The sequence below is a fragment of the Phodopus roborovskii genome, unplaced genomic scaffold (genome assembly GCF_943737965.1).
Source record: "Phodopus roborovskii unplaced genomic scaffold, PHOROB, whole genome shotgun sequence".
Classification (NCBI taxonomy): domain Eukaryota; kingdom Metazoa; phylum Chordata; class Mammalia; order Rodentia; family Cricetidae; genus Phodopus; species Phodopus roborovskii.
In genome coordinates, this window is record NW_026125505.1 from 61,288 (window position 1) to 83,474 (window position 22,187).

A 22,187-nucleotide genomic window follows, 5' to 3' on the forward strand; every position below is an offset into this window, starting at 1 on the left:
AAGTGGAACACTCCTCCACTGCTGGTGGGAGTGCAAACTCATACAGCCACTTTGGAGATCAGTATGGCGGTTCCTCAGGAAAATGGGAATTAGTTTACCACAGGACCCGGCAATCCCCCTCTTAGGCATATACCCAAAGGATTCACATCAATGCAACAAAGACATCTGTTCAACTATGTTCATAGCAGCACTATTTGTAATAGCAAGAACCTGGAAGAAACCTAGAAGCCCTTCAATTGAAGAATGGTTAATGAAGATGTGGCACATCTACACAATGGAATACTACTCTGCAGAAAAAAATAATGGTATCTTGAAATTCGCAGGCAAGTGGATGGCACTTGAAGAAACCATCCTGAATGAGGTAACCCAGTCACAAAAAGAGGAACACAGTATGTACTCACTCATATATGGATTTTAGACCTAGATCAAATGATCACCAGCCTATAATTCACATCACCAGAGGAACTAGGATACAAGTTGTATTCTAAGAGATTCATATAAAGTCCCTCACAGAACTGGGAAGGGACAAGTCCCCCAGACCTCAGGTATAGTGGGGGAGGACAGCTAATGGAGAGAGAAGTAGGAGAAAATGAGGGGGAGGAGAGGAAGGCATGTGCGACCAGGAGGATTGAGCCTGGTTAGGAATGGAAAATAGGAAAGAGAAAGAGAGACAGAGACAGAGAGAGAGAACATAAAAGAGGGAGCCAATATTGGTTTGAAGATAAAGTTGAACACAAAGAAAGGTCGAGGGAACTACAAGACTGCTCCCAACTAACAATCTCAGCTTCCGTTGAAAGGCTGTCATAAATGCCCTTCCCGGAGAGTGAGATCAACAACTAACTTCTCCATGGAGTCCTCAACTAATGCCTGTTGAAAACAGGAGCAAACACCCATACATAAACACTGAGTCAAACTAGAACTCAGAAGCAGATGGAGAGGACAAGACCATGCGGTAGAAGTACATAGAGACAGCTTACCTGAACAAGGAGGAGCTAAGGGCCACTAGACTGATAGCTGGGAAGCCAACAGGGGTCTGACTCGGACCCCCCTGAATATGGGTCTCAGCCAGAAGGTCTGAGCAGTCTAAGAGACCTCAGACAGTGGAGCCAGGATGTATCCCTGGTGCACAAAAGGACTTTGCAAACATATCCCCCATGGAGGGATAACTGCCTTATTCTAGAGATAGGAGAGAAGCCCTAGTCCCTACTTCACAGGACCTGTCAGATCTACATGACCCCAACTGGATGGCATTCCCCTACATAAGGTATTGTGGTGGGGGTTTGGGAGGGGAGGGTGTTTAGAGTGCATGGGAGAGGGTAGAGAGGGCAAAAGGGAGGGAAGGAGGGAGGGAGGCCTTGGGGGGAGGGAGGGGGAACTGGGATCGACATGTAAAATAAAAAAAAAAAAAAAAAAAAAAAAAACGCTTTGACTCCAAAATTTAAGTTGAAGAACAAGTTACTGGGGAAAAGTATTTCTATTTTTGTTTCCACAGAAAATGAAAAGATGTGGATTCCTTCCAGACTAATGTGGTTTGATCACACCAGACCGCCTGAAACAGAGTACAAGCTGATCCTACATTCCAAACAGCTGGACAAAACAGCCCTACAGACTACAGCTAGGATATCTGAATCTTCTTCGAATCCCCCAAGACAGCGCCCCTTACCAGCAGGAAGTAGTTTGGAAAGAACGACGCCCAAATTCCCAAATATTGTGTAAACATGTTTGTTTTCATTTAATTGGACTTTGTTATATAAAATTAAATAAAAAATACTCTATAAAAAAAAAAAGAGAGATGAAGACGGTCATTTCATATTCATCTCAGGAGAAATCCATCAACACAAAGTCTCAATCCTGAACATCTATGCCCCTAATACAAAGCCACCCACATTCGTAAAAGAAACACTACTAAAACTCAAAGCTCATATAAAACCTCACACACTTATAGTGGGAGACTTCAATACACCACTCTCAACAGTAGACAGGACCACAAATCAGAAACTCAACAAAGAAACAAAAGAATTAACAGAAGTTATGTCTCAACTGGGGCTAACAGACATCTATAGAACATTCCATCCAAAGACAAAAGAATATACCTTCTTCTCTGCTCCACATGGAACCTTCTCTAAAATCGACCACATACTAGGAGACATAACAAACCTCAACAGATACAAGAGAATAGAAATAGTCCCCTGTATCTTATCGGACCACCATGCTTTAAAATTGGAATTCAACAACAATACAAATAGCAGAAAACCTGCAAACTCATGGAAACTTAACAATGTGCAATTGCACCACTCCTGGGTCAAAGAAGAAATAAAGAAAGAAATTAAGGACTTTCTAATATTCAACGAGAATGAGGATACAACATACCCGAACTTATGGGACACCTTGAAAGCAGTGCTACGAGGGAAGTTCATTGCACTAAGTGCCCATATGAAGAAAACAGAGGATAGTCACATAAATGAATTAACAGCACAACTGAAAACCTTAGAACAGAGAGAAGCAAATTCACCCGCAGGAGCAGACGCCAGGAAATAATCAACTTGAGGGCTGAAATCAACAAAATAGAAACCAGGAAAACAATACAAAAAATCAATGCAAGAAAGAGTTGGTTTTTTGAGAAAATCAACAAGATTGATAAACCTTTATCCAAATTAACGAAAAAGCAGAGACAGAACATGCAAATTAACAAAATCAGAAACGAAATGGTGAACATAACAACAGACACAGAGGAAATCCAGACAATTTTCAGGTCATACTTCGAAAATCTGTATTCCACAAAAATTGAAAATTCAAAGGAAATGGACAAGTTTCTGGATAACTATCATTTACCAAAATTAAATCAAGAACAGACAAACAACTTAAATAGACCTATAACCCGAAATGAAATAGAAGCAGTCATCGAAAGCCTTCCAACCAAAAAAAGTCCAGGGCCAGATGGATTCAGTGCAGAATTCTACCAGACATTCAAGGAAGAACTAATACCACTACTCCTCAAACTGTTCCACAAGATAGAAACAGAAGGTTTATTGCCAATCTCTTTTTATGAGGCCACAATAACTTTGGTACCCAAACCTCACAAAGACACAACTAAGAAAGAAAACTACAGACCAATATCCCTGATGAACATCGATGCAAAAATACTCAATAAAATAATGGCAAACCGAATTCAAAAATACATCAGAGAAATCATCCACCATGATCAAGTAGGCTTCATACCTGGATTGCAGGGATGGTTTAACATACAAAAATCTATCAACGTGATCCACCATATAAACAAACTGAAAAAGAAAAACCATATGATTATCTCCCTAGATGCAGAAAAAGCCTTCGATAAAATTCAACACCCTTTCATGATAAAGGTATTAGAGAGGTCAGGGATAACAGGAACATACCTAAACATAATAAGAGCAATATACAGCAAACCAACTGCCAACATCAAACTGAATGGAGAGAAACTTAAGCCAATTCCTCTAAAATCAGGAACAAGACAAGGCTGTCCTCTCTCTCCATATCTCTTCAATATCATACTAGAAGTTCTAGCTAATGCTATAAGACAACAAAAGGAGATCAAGGGCATCCAAATTGGAAAGGAAGAAGTCAAACTGTCTCTATTTGCAGATGATATGATAGTTTACATAAGCGACCCAATAAACTCTACCAGGGAACTCCTACAGCTGATAAACACCTTCAGGAAACTAGCAGGATACAAGATAAACTCAAAAAAATCAGTAGCCCTATTTTTTTCAGACGACAAAGAGGCAGAGAAAGAAATCAGAGAAACATCACCCTTTACAATAGCCACAAGCAACATAAAGTATCTTGGTGTAACGCTTACCAAACAAGTAAAAGAACTATATAATAAGACCTTTGTGACTCTAAAGAAAGAAATTAAAGAAGATACCAGAAAATGGAAAGACCTCCCATGCTCTTGGATAGGTAGGATAAACATAGTAAAAATGGCAATCTTACCAAAAGCAATCTACAGATTCAATGCAATCCCCATTAAAATCCTACCACAATTCTTCACCGACCTTGAAAGGATAATAATCAACATTATATGGAAAAACAAAAGACCCAGGATAGACAAAACAACCCTATACAATAAAAGAACATCAGGAGGCATCACCATTCCTGACTTTAAGCTCTACTACAGAACTATAGTTCTGAAAACAGCCTGGTATTGGCATAAAAATAGACAGGTAGACCAATGGAATCGAATTGAAAATCCTGATATTAATCCACGCACCTATGAACACCTGATTTTCGACAAAACAGCTAAAATTATACAATGGGGCAAAGACAGCATCTTCAACAAATGGTGCTGGCACAATTGGATGAGGGTGGGTAGAAGACTGCAGATAGACCCATGTCTGTCACCATGCACAAAACTCAAGTCCAAATGGACCAAAGACCTCAACATCAATCCAGCCAAATTGAACCTCTTAGAAGAGAAAGTAGGAGGTACCCTTGAACAAATTGGTATAGGAGACTGCTTCTTGAACATAACTCCAGGGGCACAGACACTGAAAGAAACAATTAATAAATGGGACCTCTTCAAACTTAGAAGCTTCTGTAAGGCAAAGGACACAGTTGAGAAGACCAAAGGGCAGCCCACTGACTGGGAAAAGATTTTCACTAATCCTATATCCGAAAAAGGGCTGATCTCCAAAATATACAAAGAACTCAAGAAACTAGTCAACAAAACACCAAATAACCCTATTAAAAAATGGGGTACAGAAGTGAAGAAAGAATTCTCAATGGAGGAAATCAAAAAGGCTGAAAGACACTTAAGAAAATGCTCCACATCCTTAGCTATCAGGGAAATGCAAATCAAAACAACTTTGAGATACCATCTTACCCCTGCCAGAATGGCTAAAATTAGAAACACCAGTGATGACTTATGTTGGAGAGGATGTGGAGAAAGTGGAACACTCCTCCACTGCTGGTGGGAGTGCAAACTCATACAGCCATTTTGGAGATCAGTATGGCGGTTCCTCAGGATAATGGGAATTAGTTTACCACAGGACCCGGCAATCCCCCTCTTAAGCATATACCCAAAGGATTCACATCCATACAACAAAGCCATCTGTTCAACTATGTTCATAGTAGCACTATTTGTAATAGCAAGAACCTGGAAGCAACCTAGATGCCCCTCAATTGAAGAATGGTTAATGAAGATGTGGCACATCTACACAATGGAATACTACTCTGCAGAAAAAAATAATGGTATCTTGAAATTCGCAGGCAAGTGGATGGCACTTGAAGAAACCATCCTGAATGAGGTAACCCAGTCACAAAAAGAGGAACACAGTATGTACTCACTCATATATGGATTTTAGAACTAGATCAAATGATCACCAGCCTATAATTCACATCACCAGAGGAACTAGGATACAAGTTGTATTCTAAGAGATTCATATAAAGTCCCTCACAGAACTGGGAAGGGTCAAGTCCCCCAGACCTCAGGTAAACTGGGGGAGGACAGCGAATGGAGAGAGAAGTAGGAGAAAATGAGGGGGAGGAGAGGAAGGCATTGCAACCAGGAGGATTGAGCCTGGTTAGGAATGGAAAATAGGAAAGAGAGAAAGAGAGAGAGAGAGAGAGAGAGAGAGAGAGAGAGAGAGAGAGAGACTGAGACAGAGACAGAGACAGAGAGAGAGAACATAAAAGAGGGAGCCAATATTGGTTTTTAGATAAAGTTGAACACAAAGAAAGGTCGAGGGAACTACAAGACTGCTCCCAACTAACAATCTCAGCTTCCGTTGAAAGGCTATCATAAATGCCCTTCCGGGAGAGTGAGATCAACAACTAACTTCTCCATGGGGTCCTCAACTAATGCCTGTTGAAAACAGGAGCAAACACCCATACATAAACACTGAGTCGAACTAGAACCCAGAAGCAGATGGAGAGGACAAGACCATGCGGTAGAAGTACATAGAGACAGCTTACCTGAACAAGGAGGAGCTATGGGCCACTAGACTGATAGCTGGGAAGCCAACAGGGGTCTGACTCGGACCCCCCTGAATATGGGTCTCAGCCAGAAGGTCTGAGCAGTCTAAGAGACCTCAGACAGTGGAGCCAGGATGTATCCCTGGTGCACAAAAGGACTTTGCAAACATATCCCCCATGGAGGGATAACTGTCTTATTCTAGAGATAGGAGAGAAGCCCTAGTCCCTACTTCACAGGACCTGTCAGATCTACATGACCCCAACTGGATGGCATTCCCCTACATATGGTATTGTGGTGGGGGTTTGGGAGGGGAGGGTGTTTAGAGTGCATGGGAGAGGGCAGAGAGGGCAAAAGGGAGGGAAGGAGGGAGGGAGGGCTGGAGGGGAGGGAGGGAGGGAGGAAGAGAGAGGGAACTGGGATCCACATGTAAAATAATAAATTAAAAAAAAAAAATAACGCTTTGACTCCAAAATTTAAGTTGAAGAACAAGTTACTGGGGAAAAGTATTTCTATTTTTGTTTCCACAGAAAATGAAAAGATGTGGATTCCTTCCAGACTAATGTGGTTTGATCACGCCAGACCGCCTGAAACAGAGTACAAGCTGATCCTACATTCCAAACAGCTGGACAAAACAGCCCTACAGACTACAGCTAGGATATCTGAATCTTCTTCGAATCCCCCAAGACAGCGCCCCTTACCAGCAGGAAGTAGTTTGGAAAGAACGACGCCCAAATTCCCAAATATTGTGTATAATTGTTTGTCTTCACTTAATTGGACTTTGTTATATAAAATTAAATATAAAATACTCTAAAAAAAAAAAAAAATTAAAATAACAATAACAAAAAGGAAAGCTAGGAAAATAATACCAAAGCCATTTTTAATAAATGAAGTTAACATATTTTAATACTTTTTAAAACTTAGCTGTATTGATTTGAAAAGAAACACATACACACACTTCTACAGAGATAACATCACTTGCAGCACAAGTTCTTATAGATATTAATAAAAAAAACTCAGAGTAATCTATCAGGGAGTGGATGGTGAAAGCTAAAGGATCACAGATTCAAAGCATTTGGCCTCTAGAGTCCTTATCTCTACACATTCCCTGACTATAGAGATGATTCTGTGCTCACCCTGCTTCCTAGGACTGACTGCTATCTCTAGGAACTCTCAGATTGACTGCAGAAACTAAATCCTCTCACTGCATGTTTTTTCTGTCTCCTCCCACCTTATCTTCCTCTCTCTCTGTCCAGCCACATCACTCCTCTCTCCAAATCCCTGCTGGGGTTAAATGCCTGAAATCCCAAGTGCTGGATCACCTTAGTGTGAGCTATTTTACTTTTAGACCGATTCTTTTCCCTCTCTCTACCTCTCCCCTATCTCTCCAATAGCCCAGAGTGGCCTTGGACTCACAGAATTCTATCTGCCTCTATCTCCCTTGTGCTGGTATGAAAGTTGTGCCTAACCACTGACCTGTAAGGGAAGACCTGAGTAATTGATCTCCAGCCTCTATGGCAAAATGGTGGCTGAGTTGTGTGGCTAGCCAGTGAGTTAGGTTTGTGACAGACTAGTTGTTAGGAGCTAGCAGCCAGCTGACCCCCACCGCCGATGATGGGTGGGACACTTATGGCTATGCCATTGCTATGTCAGCATTACAGGGCAGCTCAAAATTTACCTGGATGCCAGAGGACTCAGTTATGCATGTGCAAGCCCCCCCCTTTAAAGCAAGCGAGCTAAGCGTGCCGCTCTCTTGCCCTCTCTTGACCCCTCTTGCTCTCTCTGGTTTCTCTCTTGCTCCTCCTCTTGCTCTGCCTCTCTGGCCTCTCTCTCTCTCTCTTTCTCCTGCTTTCTGTTGGCCACCAGCTACCCCCTCTTTCTCTCCCTTCTCTCAATAAACTCCACGTGGGTGCTGAGTCTTGTGTTTGTGTTTCTTAGGCATTAGCTGCAGCAAAATAACAACATTGGTGCTGTGAACACAGGCAGGCTCTCCTTGAGGGTCACTGGCAGCTGTGTGTTGGGGGGTGGCCAGCCAGAGACACTTGGGATCCTGTTTCCGATACCAGTGGTCTGCCTCCATCACCTGCCCCCCCCCCCCATTTGCTAGAAATACCACCCCACACCCTTTTAAATTTTAACCCATTTCTTTAAGGTCGGGTACATTCCTCATGGGTGGAAAATATACTGCCCGGGGCGGTATATCTGCTCTGCTCTGGGACTGCTCAGTCCTTCCAGCCTCTGTTGGCCCTGGCAACATTTTCGGGCTGACCAGCTTTGAATAACGCTCTGCCATTCTCACCTATGGTGTGGCCACACTCTTGAGCTAATGAGTTCCAAGACTGCATGGTCACTTTCTCTCCACCAACCAAGGAAATACACCCCACTACTCCACTGGGATGCCTGATAAAAAATTTAAAACCCTTTCACTTAATGCCACTTGTAAAGGCACCCAGACTTATTTACCTTTGTACTGAAAAGTTTCCTAGATATCCCCTTGAAAATTCAAATTGCCCACGTAACAGCTCTCTAGATCCCGATATTTTACGGGATCTTTCAAATTACTGCCAGCGAACAGATAGACGGAAGGAGTTTTTTCTATATCTATGCTAAACAATCTCTTTCCCTAAACTTGTTTCGGTTCTCTTCCTGCCACACTCAAATTCTCCTGCCTGCCCCAGCTGCAACCTGTCTCAGCACGGTAGGCTGGGCTGAGGCAGCATCTGCTCAAGACAAAATTATATCTCAAAACTTTGATTTCTGCCAGCTGTTGGGAATATGTTTATGGCAGCCACCGTCTTGACCATGTGGCCTAGCTTCACCCACCATGGTTCTTCTTTCTGCTACATCAGCCATCTAGGCAGAAGGAGTCTAGCCAGCTTCTGCCACCAACAAAACCTGTAATTCATTTACATTTTGTCTTTTATTCTTTGTCTGTAATTTCTTTTTTCTCTGACTATGTTATACATAGCTTCACACTGTAGTCCTTCTCAATTTACCCAGTCCTGTATAATATATCTGTACATTTGATTTCAACTTAACTTTATGTAAATGTAAGCTAACTTCATACAATTTAAATTCACTCAAATATTTCTAAATTAGTATGTGCCTTTAAATGGTGGTAAACATTTAAGGTTATAAATGTCTATTTCAAGCTAAGAAAATATGTATGCCACCCAGTCTTTCCTGTAAGCTGTATATCAAAGTTAAGCATCTATTATCAAAGGGAGTTTTTCTCTACCTCTTTGTCCTTTACAGTTATAAGTCTAACCTACTAAGTTAAAACAAGTTACAGTCAGGCTGCTGTGCTCTGAGTAAAACATCCCTCCACAGCCTCTCAGCTTAGATCCAGTTTTCCAGACAGATTAATTAATTGCAGGGATAAAGCCATATCTAGCCACCTATGTGCTTAAGGCAAATAACTAAAGACTATTTTGTATACTAATGTATGCTAAACAGTCAGACAGCAGTCAAATGCTCAGAGATCTAGAGAATATGGCATTTAAAATGTTTCATTAAAAAGCTTTTATAACAGAGACAGGCTAGCTGCTGGCACCACCCATTTCCTCCAAGAAGACTGAAGGACACTGAAGAAGCTCCACCCACCAAAGCAGCAACGCTAGCCACTGAACAATCCTGCCTTGCATCTCAACTGCTGCAAAGGGGTCTAAGAACTGTGGACAAAAGGGCAGTGGAGTAGATCTTCTCCATGTTGCTTGGGCCAACGGTAGGTAAGTCTTCCAAAAGCTCCTAATCCACAGGTCTTGTGCCATCAATAGTAGGCAGATGTCCTTAAACCCTCTGACTTCAACAACTGTGGAAGACCTGGGGTGGCTGTCCATGCTGCCAGCTAGTGAGTCCCTGTTACTATCTAGTCATTTAAGTAATTTTTTTCCCTTCTCAAGAATTCTGATGCTTTTGACGACTGGTAGCTTTGTCAGTGTAAAGCAGCAACCAAGGCTCCAATTGTTACAAAACAGATTTCAAAAAAGGGTATTTTAAGGTTGCTACTGTTTATAGTCTTAACATTAATCAATAAAGTTTTAATAAGCTACTGATCCAATTCTGACAGTATTAAAAACCATACGATGCCACTATATGATTATAACTGTAACTATAAGCTTACAATTTTAAGGTGCATTTCATTGTGCTAAGTATCTGCCAGTTGTATGTGTTAATTCTTTCAGCCAAATCATTTCTAACATGAGTATGATGCTAAAGTGACTAATATTTATGTTTCACAAACCCAAAAGATTCTTTAGGTTCCAGGGATCAGAATTGGATCCATTTACAGGTCAGATTCACTCCAAATAAATATACTCAACTTTCTCCTGGCCTTGACCTTCCTAACCTTTTCCTGGGACCCACTTGGGAGCCCCTCTTACTTCTCCCATTAAGTACATTGACCTAAGAGACGAAAACTTAACTTTGTCCTCTGCTTTGCTAACATCTTGCCAGCTCTCAAAAAGACACCAGCATCCCATACAGTCAGGGCAGCTATGAAACAACCAGCTACCAGGAAGTGGCAGCACCCCAAAGATGATCTATGCCCCCAAGTCAGCAGGAAGCAGTCTCCAGAACTAAAAGTCGTTATTCCCTAACCTGCCACGCCCAACCCCCACCTTTTTAATAACAATAAGAGGTGGGAATATTAGGAACTAGCACCCAGCTGATCCCCACCCCCAATGATGGGCTGGATGCTCATGGCCAGGTCACCACTATGTCAGCCTTACCTGGTGGCTCAAGCTTTACCTGGCTGTCAGAGGATACAGTTACACATGAACATGCCCCCCTTTTAAAGCAAGCGCGCCAAGTGTTCCCCTCTCTCTGGCTTCCCTCTCTCTCCCTTGCTCTCTCTCTCTCTGGCTTCCTGCCCACTCTTGTTATCTCTCTGGTCTCTCTCTCTCTCTCTCTCTGGCTTCCCTCTCCCTCTTGCTCTCTCTCTCTGACTTCTCACACTCACTGCCCCCTGCTTGCTCTCTTTCTTTCTCTCTCTTTCTTTTGGTTGGCCACCAACTACCCCCTTTCTCTCCCCTCTCTCAATAAACTCCACATAGGCACTGAGTCTCCTGTTTGTGTTTTATAGGCATTATCTGCAGCAAAAGAACAACAGGCAGACCTATCTAAGTTACTCCTGACTTCTCAATGAAAACTCTCAAGGCCAGAAGGTCCTGGATACATGTTCTACAAGTACTAGCAGTACCGGGATGTCATCACATGCTGTTAAAGACAGCAAAATTCTCAATCATTATGGATGGAGAAAAGGAGATATTCAATGACAAAGTCAGATTTTTATAATATGTATCTACCAATCCAGCCCTCCCAAAAACTCAACCAAAGGAAGTTAACTACACTCACAAAGACATAGGCATCAGATAATCACATTTCACCTGAAAAAAAAAAAAAAAGACTAAAATGTGGCAAATCTATTCACAAAAACACTGCCAACAACAAATGTAAAACAAACACACATTAACAATTAATGATCCAGTCAAATTAATTATTTTTGGTTTGAAATATAACTTGTTAGATATTAGAATATAAACACCTGCTTGCTTCTTGGGTCCATTTGATTGGATGATATTTTCCCAGCCTTTTACCCTGAGGTAATGTCTATTTTTGAAACTTACATGTGTTTTTTGTATGCAGCAGAAGGATGGAATCTGTCTTCATATCCATTCTGTAAGCCTGTGCCTTTTTATAGGAGAATTAGGACCATTAATATTAAGGGACAGTAAGGACCATTGATAATGAGATAATCAAGTGAATAAGGTATATTTCTAAGTTCATTGAAGATATAGTACTGAATTCTGTATAATTTCGAATAGTTTATCATGTATTTTCTGGCATTATATTTCAGGCTACAGTTGGGAAGACCATAATATTGAACAACATTGTCAAATTTCTAGAAGACAAAGACAGTAATTTTCATGGACCATTTTATACATGTTTGCCTCTCAAGAAATGATAAAGTGTCCTGGAAGGTTTATAGAAATGCAACATTTAAAATAATTTTAAAAAAGAACAGCAACATTGTAAGTAAGCACAGCTTAAGGTATATTGATGGTTCTCATGTCCTGACAAATAGATGTGCCTCAATGACAGGTAGCTCTTTTGTGTCTATATGTCATTCCTCTGGAAAGAAAGACAAGGAAACAATGCCTTTTTAACAGATATGATATTTGAATTGTTGCACTGTGAGATATACACTGTAGAAATGCTAATATAATTTGTTTCATACCATTTAAATATTTTAAACAGTATACATGTTGAATAGGTGATATGTTCATGCTCTAGAACTTCTAGAAAAAAAAAGAGTCTATAGTACAGCAAGCATCATTCATATAATTGTGCCTCTGCTAAATATATTGAAAAGGTCATTTTATGAGAATCAAAAAGATTGTTGTAGACTAACCTCATGTCCTGAGGAATAGTATGTCAAACTGTGTGAATGCAATGTAAAAACCTCTTATTTGTTGTTTATACTTTACTAAGAAAATCATTTGATGAACAAAGTAGTTATAGCCCATGCCTTTATTCCCACCATTCATGATGAAGAGAAAGTTGGAGCCCCTGTGTTCAAGGCCAATGTGATCTACAGAATGAGGTCCAGGCTAGCAAGGACTACACAGAGACATCCTGTATCAGAAAACCAAGAAAAAAAAAGAACATAAATCACTCTAAATATAAGCCAAATGAATACAGAATAAGGATAGAAGCCACATACCTCTGTCTCTCAGGAAAATGAGAAGTGAAAGATATTTACTAGTCCCTACTTTGAGAATATTTGTTGAGTGTGAAACAGTTTTAAAATTTATTAGTTTTCCAACTTCAATGGAATGATATCATCAAACTCACACTGCAGAAAATTCCTGAGAGCATTGGAATTTGTGAATACTTCCACTTGTCCATGTATATTCAGCCAGTGTAGTATGACACACACTACAGGAAAATGTATGAATACAGTAAGTGTTGTAATGCACTGAGTTCCTCCAGTTACTTTCCAATATGTGATAAATCTTCCATAAAAGATGCCATAAATATGGGCCATGAATTAAGGCTCTAGCTATCTATCACAGGTAACTTTAAAGAGAACAAACAATCCCTAATGAAGGGAATTATCATGAATTTAAAACCCAACATCTGATTACACATAACAATTATGCCAAATTACAAACTAGTTCATGCAGATACTAAGTTGCATAAGTGTAATTCCATTGGTGAAGTTTGTACATCTGTTATTTATCTTTGCAGGAATGAAAGAAACCATACAGGAGAGAAAACCTGTGAATATGCTCAGTGAATAAGATAAAACATTTTTGTGTTACAGGAATCTTCAAAGGCATGAAAAAATTCATACAGGGAGCAAAACAGTATGAAAGGCTTCAGTATCTACAAGTCTTTGAATGTCACAGTCGCCAACTCCATGAAATAAAACATTCTGGAGAGAAAATCCATTGTAATCATTGTGATAAAGCTTTTGCAACACATGGTGTGCTTAAAACATATATAAGAACACATACTAGAGAGAAAACACATGGATTTAATCAGTGTGGTAAAGTCTTTTCAGGATGCATTCATCTCCATACACAAATAAGAACACATACTTCAGAAAGAACCAAACTATACAGGTAATCAATGTGCTAAAGCATTTTCTCATGTCACTAATTTCCAATCTCATCATAGAACACACACTGGAGAGAAACCCTATGAATATAATAAATGTGGTAAAGCCTTTTCACAACACTGCCATCTGGTAAGTCATAAAAGAACACATACTGGAGAGTGACCCTTTGAACATAAAATTGTGGTAATGCTTTTGCAAGTAATGTTTACATTCAAAGACATATAAGGAGAAATACTGAAATGATGCACTATGTATGTAATAAGTGTGGTAAAGCATTTTCAGAACACTCTAAACTTCAAATACATAAAAGAATACACACTGGAGAGAAACCCTATAAAGTAGTCAATGTGGTAAATCCTTTTCACAATGCAGTCATCTCCATAGACATAAAATAACACACACTTGAGAGATACCCTATATATCTAATCAATGTTGTAAAGCGTTTTCAAGAAATGGTCACCTTCAAAGACATATAAGGACATATATGGGAGGAATAACCTATTAATGTTATAAATGTGTCAAAGGCTTATTCACAATGCAGTCATCTCCAAATACATATAAGAACACACACTGGAGAGAAAACCTATGTATTTTATCAGTATGATAAAATGTTTTCATGTGTCAATAATGTCCAAACACATCATAGAACACATACTAGAGAGAGACCCTATGGATGACATCAATGTTGTAAAGCCTTTGCACATTCAAGCCCTCTTTTAAGTCATAAAAGTCATATTTGATGGAGACTCTGTGAATGTAAACAGTGTGGTAAAGCCTTTGTATATATCATCCATCTATCCTTAAAATCATGAAAAAAAATCGTACTGCAGAGAAACCCCATACATGTAGGAGGGGTGGTAATGTTAACTTTGCTTATGAAAATAATCTTTGAGGGCCTGGAAAACTCATACAGAAAGGAATACTACTTGAAAGCATCATGTAAGAACTTCAGGCAACACACATTGAGTTACATAAGATTCTGGAGATAAAAATATCTTACAAGTGTTGACAATCTGTTCAATCATTACAATGTTTCTTTTCTTTTTTTTTTTTTTTTTTTTTTTTTTTTGAACCTGCATACTCACATAAAGAAAAGTGCTATGAATTCACTGAGAAGGGAATCCGTTTGCATTTTAACACTTTACATAAAAAACTCATTCATATCATTTGATTTCTCTAACTCCAATCTTTAATGCTTGGTTTCTGTTTAATGAACCTATACAGGAAGAAACAAAACTGTTTGGACTTTAAACACTTTAATAACTCTTTTATAGGCATGAGTGCTCACTAGAAAAAATATTCATGTGTGCAGGACTGTTTGGTTAAAAATTTGACGGACTTTTAATCATGTGAGGTCAGTTGTGGGTTTTTGACTGTTCATGCTTGTTTCAGAGAAGATTGAAACATTGCATGTTCCTGTATCAAAATATACAGAAAGTTCTCAAAAATCTGACCAGGTACTGACAATGAACTTGTCATAATTCTGCTCATTTTCATCTCTAACACTGTAGATATTTTGGATACTTTTTGTATCATCTTTATATTAGGTAATAGGAAAGGACCCATGAAAGAGAAAACAGAACTCAAGTAAATAATTTGGTGAAGATGTTAAACATCATACAGTTATTTGGTATCAATTTAAATAAAATGTTTCTTTTGGCAGCAGGATGTTAATATGTTCACTTGACCCAAGAAAAATGATAAATGGATATTTTATTGTGGAACAATTTATACAGCTACAGAATTGCTGCTCAGAAATATGCAGTCTCTGCCCTTCTGAAGTGATCTTCAATAAAAGAGAGAGGCAGCAGGGGAAGGGAGTAACTGAGAGAGGGAATGGTACTGAGAGAGAGAGATTGGGAACTATAGATGGCCTGGCTGAAGATTCTGCTCCTTATGGTCAGGTATACACAGACCCAAAGGCACTGCTCACTAGACAACTACTGACATCCTCATGAGATGATCTGAGAAGAAAGTCTTGCCCCAGAAGAACCCTAGTCTCTAAGTTGTGGGTACACTAGAGGTTCTGATTGGACTATAAAACCTGAGTGAAACCATGGGAGCAAATGCCATAAAGAACCTTGAGGGAGTTGCTTTCAAAAGGTTACCAAACATTCCAACCTCTTTGTTTAGGTATAGAAGCTATCAAGGCTTCCACCAAAACAACTCAGACTCTCAGGTATGGAGGCAAGTGCTTAAGTCTGGCTTCTTCCTACTATTAAGGGACTTTATGGTGAGGGTGTGATCAGGATTTGGTGGGATTAATGTTAAGTATGCAGGACTATCCAATTATTTACTTATTTGATTACATAAATAATGATGGTATCATCCATTGAAGGTGTGATTGACACAGCAGGAGATTGTTACCAGAAGCAGTGCCCAGAGGATGAGAGACACTGGGATATCCAGTGATTTCTGATTACCTAATAATAGATTTTTAATGATCGATTGATTAAAAGATTTAAAAAACTGTATTGCTTCACATCATGACATTCTGAGAGGTTGCAACAGTACTGAATGATGAAGGACACCATCAAAACCAATTTTAAAAATTGAATAATTTAATACTCTCATGATCAGATAAATTAATCCAATGAACTCTGTTGGGCTGATAACATGACACACTACCAACTCTCAATTACACTAAATAACCATATTTGAAAGTGGGGTACAGGACTTAATATAGACTTATAAATTGATGAATCAAAAATGACTGCAAGAAACATAAGAAAATGCTCATTTTCCTTACACATCAGCCTAATGCAAATCAAAACAACTATGACAAACCATGTGATCAAGCTGTTCTAAATGTAAGAGGATGAAGAGAAATTTATTTTCTTTTCAGTAAATAGAAAAGTATTATGATAGAGGCGATTAATGGTATTGCTCCAATTCTGGAAATGAGAAAATTGAAGCATAGAAAATAGGTTTAAATACTCATTAATGTACTTGAATGGCATAATGATGCTTTGTTTCATACTTATATAACTATGGGCATTTTGTAACTTGAGAGAAAAGTAAATATGTATAACTCAAAAAAAGAGCCCTGTTTGTTTTTGTGAGAAAATTAGTAAGACTGTAAGGTTAGTCCATCGGTGGATATGCTAACTTTAGCATGAGGGAGGTGCACTGGGATGTGATAGAATGTTGGATCATAAATGTTGCCTGGCAACCCTACCTGCATTCTATATCCTGGTATACTGGGCCAAGAATGAGAGGGCAGCTTCGATAAGTGTTATCATGGGACATTACAATCTCCGAAAATAATTATCTCCTAAAATTTTAATGACAGCATTTGATTCCCCTAAGGAAGTCATAGCCAAATCTATGGAAGTTTGCCTAGAGCTGTTACTGGTCACACAGTTCAGGATTACCTAACATCAGAGAATATAGTCTGTGGAGAAACACTTCAAAGAATTCTGTTTATGAATGCTCTCTCTCCTAAGAAGTAAAACTATAGATTAAAAGATAAGACTCACAGTTATTTATCAAAGGTTGAGTTTTCCATTGTTAGCTTCCTTCAGGAAGGCAATAATCCATTTGTTAGAGTAGATTTAGGGATTATTGGATTGCAGTCCATCTCTTTTGAAGCAGAGTTTCACACAATCTTGAGAGGCAACTTGTGTTGAGTATGGCAGACCAATTCATCCTCTGATAATGTTATTATTTAATTATTAAAATAGGACATTAGATATTCCATGATCAGTAGACTATTGTTCCACAATGTGGGAGGGAAGTATTGTAGACCATCTAAATTTTAATTATGTAATTAAATTATTTAATTTAATGACGACAACATTGTTCATGAGTCTGGTTAGGAGCCACCTTTGAGAAATGGATGATGTTATATCAACACATTATTTGATTATTTAGGTATATAAAACAATAATTACCCAAGATAATGTAAATATTTGTATAATCATGTAAACCAGTAAACCTCTATTCTGTGAAGAATCCTGTAAAGCACCCTCTTGTGGAGTTAATATGCAATATCACATTTCCGATTAATTGTTTCAATTGACGATGATGGCATCCTTCATGACTGGAGCCTGGCCATTCTCCCCTGCCAATTAACTGCTACATCATCTTTTTATTGTGACAGTTAGCTATTACTGACTAATTTAATTATTTAAATTATTTAAACAGCAGAAAATGACATTGTCGATTATGTTTAGCATGCAAATATCTGTCAGAGAAAAGGTTAAGAAAGTCATAGACATGGGCACAGCAGATTCTGAATGATCTATGCATCACCAAGAGTACTAGTGATGCTGGATGATTGAGTCCAGAAGATTTCATGGTGTCCTCTGAGAAGTACAAGGATTTCACCAAGGCAGACATAGTGGTCTGGGTGATTCAGTCCCTGCTCTTCCTCCACATCTTCCTATTGGTTTTGATCTATGATGAGAAGAAGTAGTGGCAAAAGGAGGTGGCACCATCACCGAGACCTTGTACAGGAACGACGACCCAGAATAGGGAAGAACTGCTCTCTTCCAGCTCTGCTGGTGATGCCCCTGCTGCGGCCATCTTTTCAGCTGATATCAACATTTTAGCTACCACTGCTACGCCAGGTATGGGCCCATTATCTCAGGACCTGCTGCACCACAATACAGATTCAGGTGCTGGTGATGATGTCAGGCCAGCAGAGTTCATTAGGCAAGAGAGTATGATTATTATAGGATTATTAACTTATGGAATTTTTAAAAACCCATGATGACCGCATACATTATCATGTCTGGCATGTCTGCCCAGGAATTGATTATACAAACAAGTTCAGCAACTTAAATATTTAAAAATGTAATTATTACATTGTTCCATTATATAATCTGTGAACCCTGAAGTTTGGTGCCACCATGTGTGACTCAAGTGTGGCAGATGATGTAACTATCTGATTAATTCATTATTCAGATCTGTCTTTTCCTACCCCAGGAAGAGTGGTTAACACCTTGTTGGTGTTAATTGTCTCTTGTGGTTTCATTATTTATTTATATAAATCAATGGTGATATCAGTTTATCATATCTCTAGGTGTACATTATGAGAAATTATCTCATTATCCATTCATTGTTTTGTTCAAATCTATGTTTAAACATTCAATGATCTCTTCAGCTTTGAGCAATCTTGTAGGAGTCACGTATAAAACACCATCCACTTGTTTAATTTCTATTCATTTAATTATGACAGTCTGTCATTATTTATTCAGTGATCACTGGAGTTTTGACCCTCCCTTTGGGAGTCAATCATGCCAGACCATCACATCATCTAATACTACACCTACTTATTTAAATGTAAAATTAGAAATTAAATAATAGTTCATCATTTTATTAACGTATTTAAAAACAGATGATGTTATGTACCATAAGTCCCTTTTGGAGTGAGATTTTGGGAGTGGATGATGTAGCACCATCTCATTACGTGATTACTTAGCTAGTTAAATAGATCATTACATCAGCCACAGATTTGCGACTTTGGTGCCACCTTGTCAGAGTTAATATAAAATGCCAACTAATTAATTATCAATTTAACTTTTAAATAAATCATTATTCCAGGCAAGCAATCATTCTGACTTTGCTCCATGTCGGTCTTAAGTATGCACCACCATGTCATTATTCAATCATTTTTCATTATATATTAATTATTTAAATCAGTGAAGATGTTGTCTTTCATGACTGGAATATGGTCATTCCTCCCTGGAAGTTAATTGTGTGGCATTATTTAATTATCTAAGTATTACTTCCTTGACACTCACTGGAGTTTGGTTCCATATCATTAGAGTTAAGTATGTGGCCCTATCCAATTATTTACTTATTTGTTTAGGTAAAGAATGATGATGTCATCCCTTATGGGTTTGGCTGCTGTGCAATTGACACAGCCAGAGATTGGTACCTGAAGCAGCGCCCAGAGAATGAGGGAAACTGATTACATAAAAATAGATTTTTAACGATCGAATGATTAAATGATTTAAAAAAAAAACTGTATTGTTTCGCATTATCAGTTTTTGAGAGGTTGCAACAGAACTGACCCTTGAAGGACACAGTCAACACCGATTTTAAAAATTCCATAATTTAGTAATGCCATGATCAGAGAATCTTAGCTAATGAACTCTGCAGGGCTTATAACATGACACACAACCAACTCTAACTAACTCTAAATAACCATATTAGAAATTGGGGTAGAGGACTTAATAGAGCATTACCTATTGAGGAATCAAAAATGAGTGAAAGAAAAATAATTCAGTGCTCAAAATCCATAGTCATCAGCCAAATGCAAATAAAAACATCTCTGATAAACCATGTGACCATGCTGCCTTAAATGTAAGAGAATGAAGAGAAGTTTTTTTCCATTTCAGTAAATAGAAAAGGATAATGGTAGAGGCAATTAATGGTATTGTTTCCATTCTGGAAATGAGAAAATTGAAGCATAGAATATAGGTTTAAATACTCATCAATGTACTTGAATGGCATAATGATGCTTTCGTTTTCATGCTTAATATTGCTATAGACATGTTGTAGCTTGAGAGTCTGGTAAATATGTATAACCCAAAAAAAGAGCCCTGCTTTGTTTTTGTGAGAAAATCAGTGAGGCTGTAAGGTGAGTTCATCGGTGGGTAGGCTCGTTTTATTATGTGGGAGGTGCACTAGAATGTGACAGAATGTTGGACCATGAATGTTGCCTGGCAACTGTGCTTATTCTGTATCCTGGTATCATGTGCCAAGAACCAGAGAGCAGCTTCGATGTGGTGTTGTCATGGGACATGGCATTCTCCCACGATAATTATCTCCTAAAACTTTAAATGACAGCATTTGATTCCCCTAACCAAGTCATAGCCAAATCTCTGGAAGTTTGCCTACAGGTGTTACTGGTTACCAAATTCAAGATTACCTATTATCAGAGAATAGAGTCTGTGGAGAAACAGTTCAATGATTTCTGTTTATGAATTCTCTCTATCCTAAGAAATAAACCAATACATTAAAAGATGATAAGACTCACAATTACTCATCAAAAGGGGAGTTTTCCATTGTTAACTTCATTCAGGAAGCTGATAATCAATTCATTAGAGTAGACTTCAGGATTATTGGATTGCAGTTCATCTCTTTTGAGGCAGCTGTTCAACATTAAATATGTGATATCTTCTAAAACCCTGCATACAAAATGACATTTCAGTATTTACACATTTTACTACTCAACTCTGCAATTAATTAAGGTATGAAACGGGTAGTCTCACACAATATTGTGGGAGTCAAGTGAGAGACAACTTGTGTCGCATGTGGCAGACCATTTCATCCCCTGAGTATGTTATTATTTAATTATTAAAATTGGACATTATATAATCTATGACCAGTAGATTATTGTTCCACGATGTTGGAGTCAAGTATTTTAGACCATCTAAATATTAATTATGTAATTAAATTATGTAAATTAATGATGACTACATTGTTCATGCATCTGGTTTGAAGCCACCTGAGGGAATTGGAAGATGCTATATCTACTCAGTATTTGATTATTTAGTTATATAAAACAATGATTATATCATCCATGACACTTGGAATCTGGTGCCACCTTGTGGGGTCAATTGCGACAGATCATCTAATTACATAATTAATTATTTAAGTTGACAATTCGTCTTAACACCCAATACAATGTAAATATTTTTATAATTATATAAACCAATAATCCTCTATTCCATGAAGACTGATGTAAAGCACCCTGTTGTAGAGTTATGATGCAATATCATCTCATTTTACGATTACTTCTTTCAATTGATGATGATGACATCCTTCATGATTGGAGTCGGGCCATTCTTCCCTGCCAGTTAAATGCTACAACACCTCTTTATTGTGAAAGTTAGCTATTACTCATTTAGCTAACAATGACATCATCGATTACATTTAGATTGCAAATATCTGTCAGGGACGAGGGTAGGAAGGTTGTAGCCCTGGACAGAGCAGTTTCTGAATGATCTATTCATTACGCAGAGTACTAGGGATGCTGGATGATAGAGCCCAGAAGATTCCATGTTGCCCTTCGAAGAGTACAAAGACTTCAATAAGGCAGGCATGGTGGTCTGGGTGTTTGACTCCCTGCTCTTTCCCCACATCTTCATATTGGTTGTGATCTACCATTAGAAGAAGTAGTGGCACAAGGAGGTCGGGACCATCACCAAGACGTCACAAAAGGATGATGATTAAGGGCACGGAAGAACTGCTCTCTCCCAGCTCTGCTGGTGATGCCTCTGCTGCAGCCATCTTTTAAGCTGATATCAACATTTTAGCTACTCCTGCTAAGCCTTGTATGGCCCTGCTGCAGCCATCTTTTAAGCTGATATCAACATTTTAGCTACCCCTGCTAAGCCTTGTATGGGCCCAACATCTCAGGACCTGCCACACCTCGACAGAGATTCAGGAGCTGGTGGTGATGTCAGGCCAACAGAGTTCATAGGGCATGAGAGTATGATTATCTGATTATTAACTTATGGAATTTTAAAAATCTGTGATGACAGCATACTTTATCATGTCTGGTAAGTCTGCCCAGGAATTGATGATACAAAAAATTCAACTACTTTCATATTCAAAGATGTAATTATTAAATTGTTTCGTTATATAATCTGTGAACCC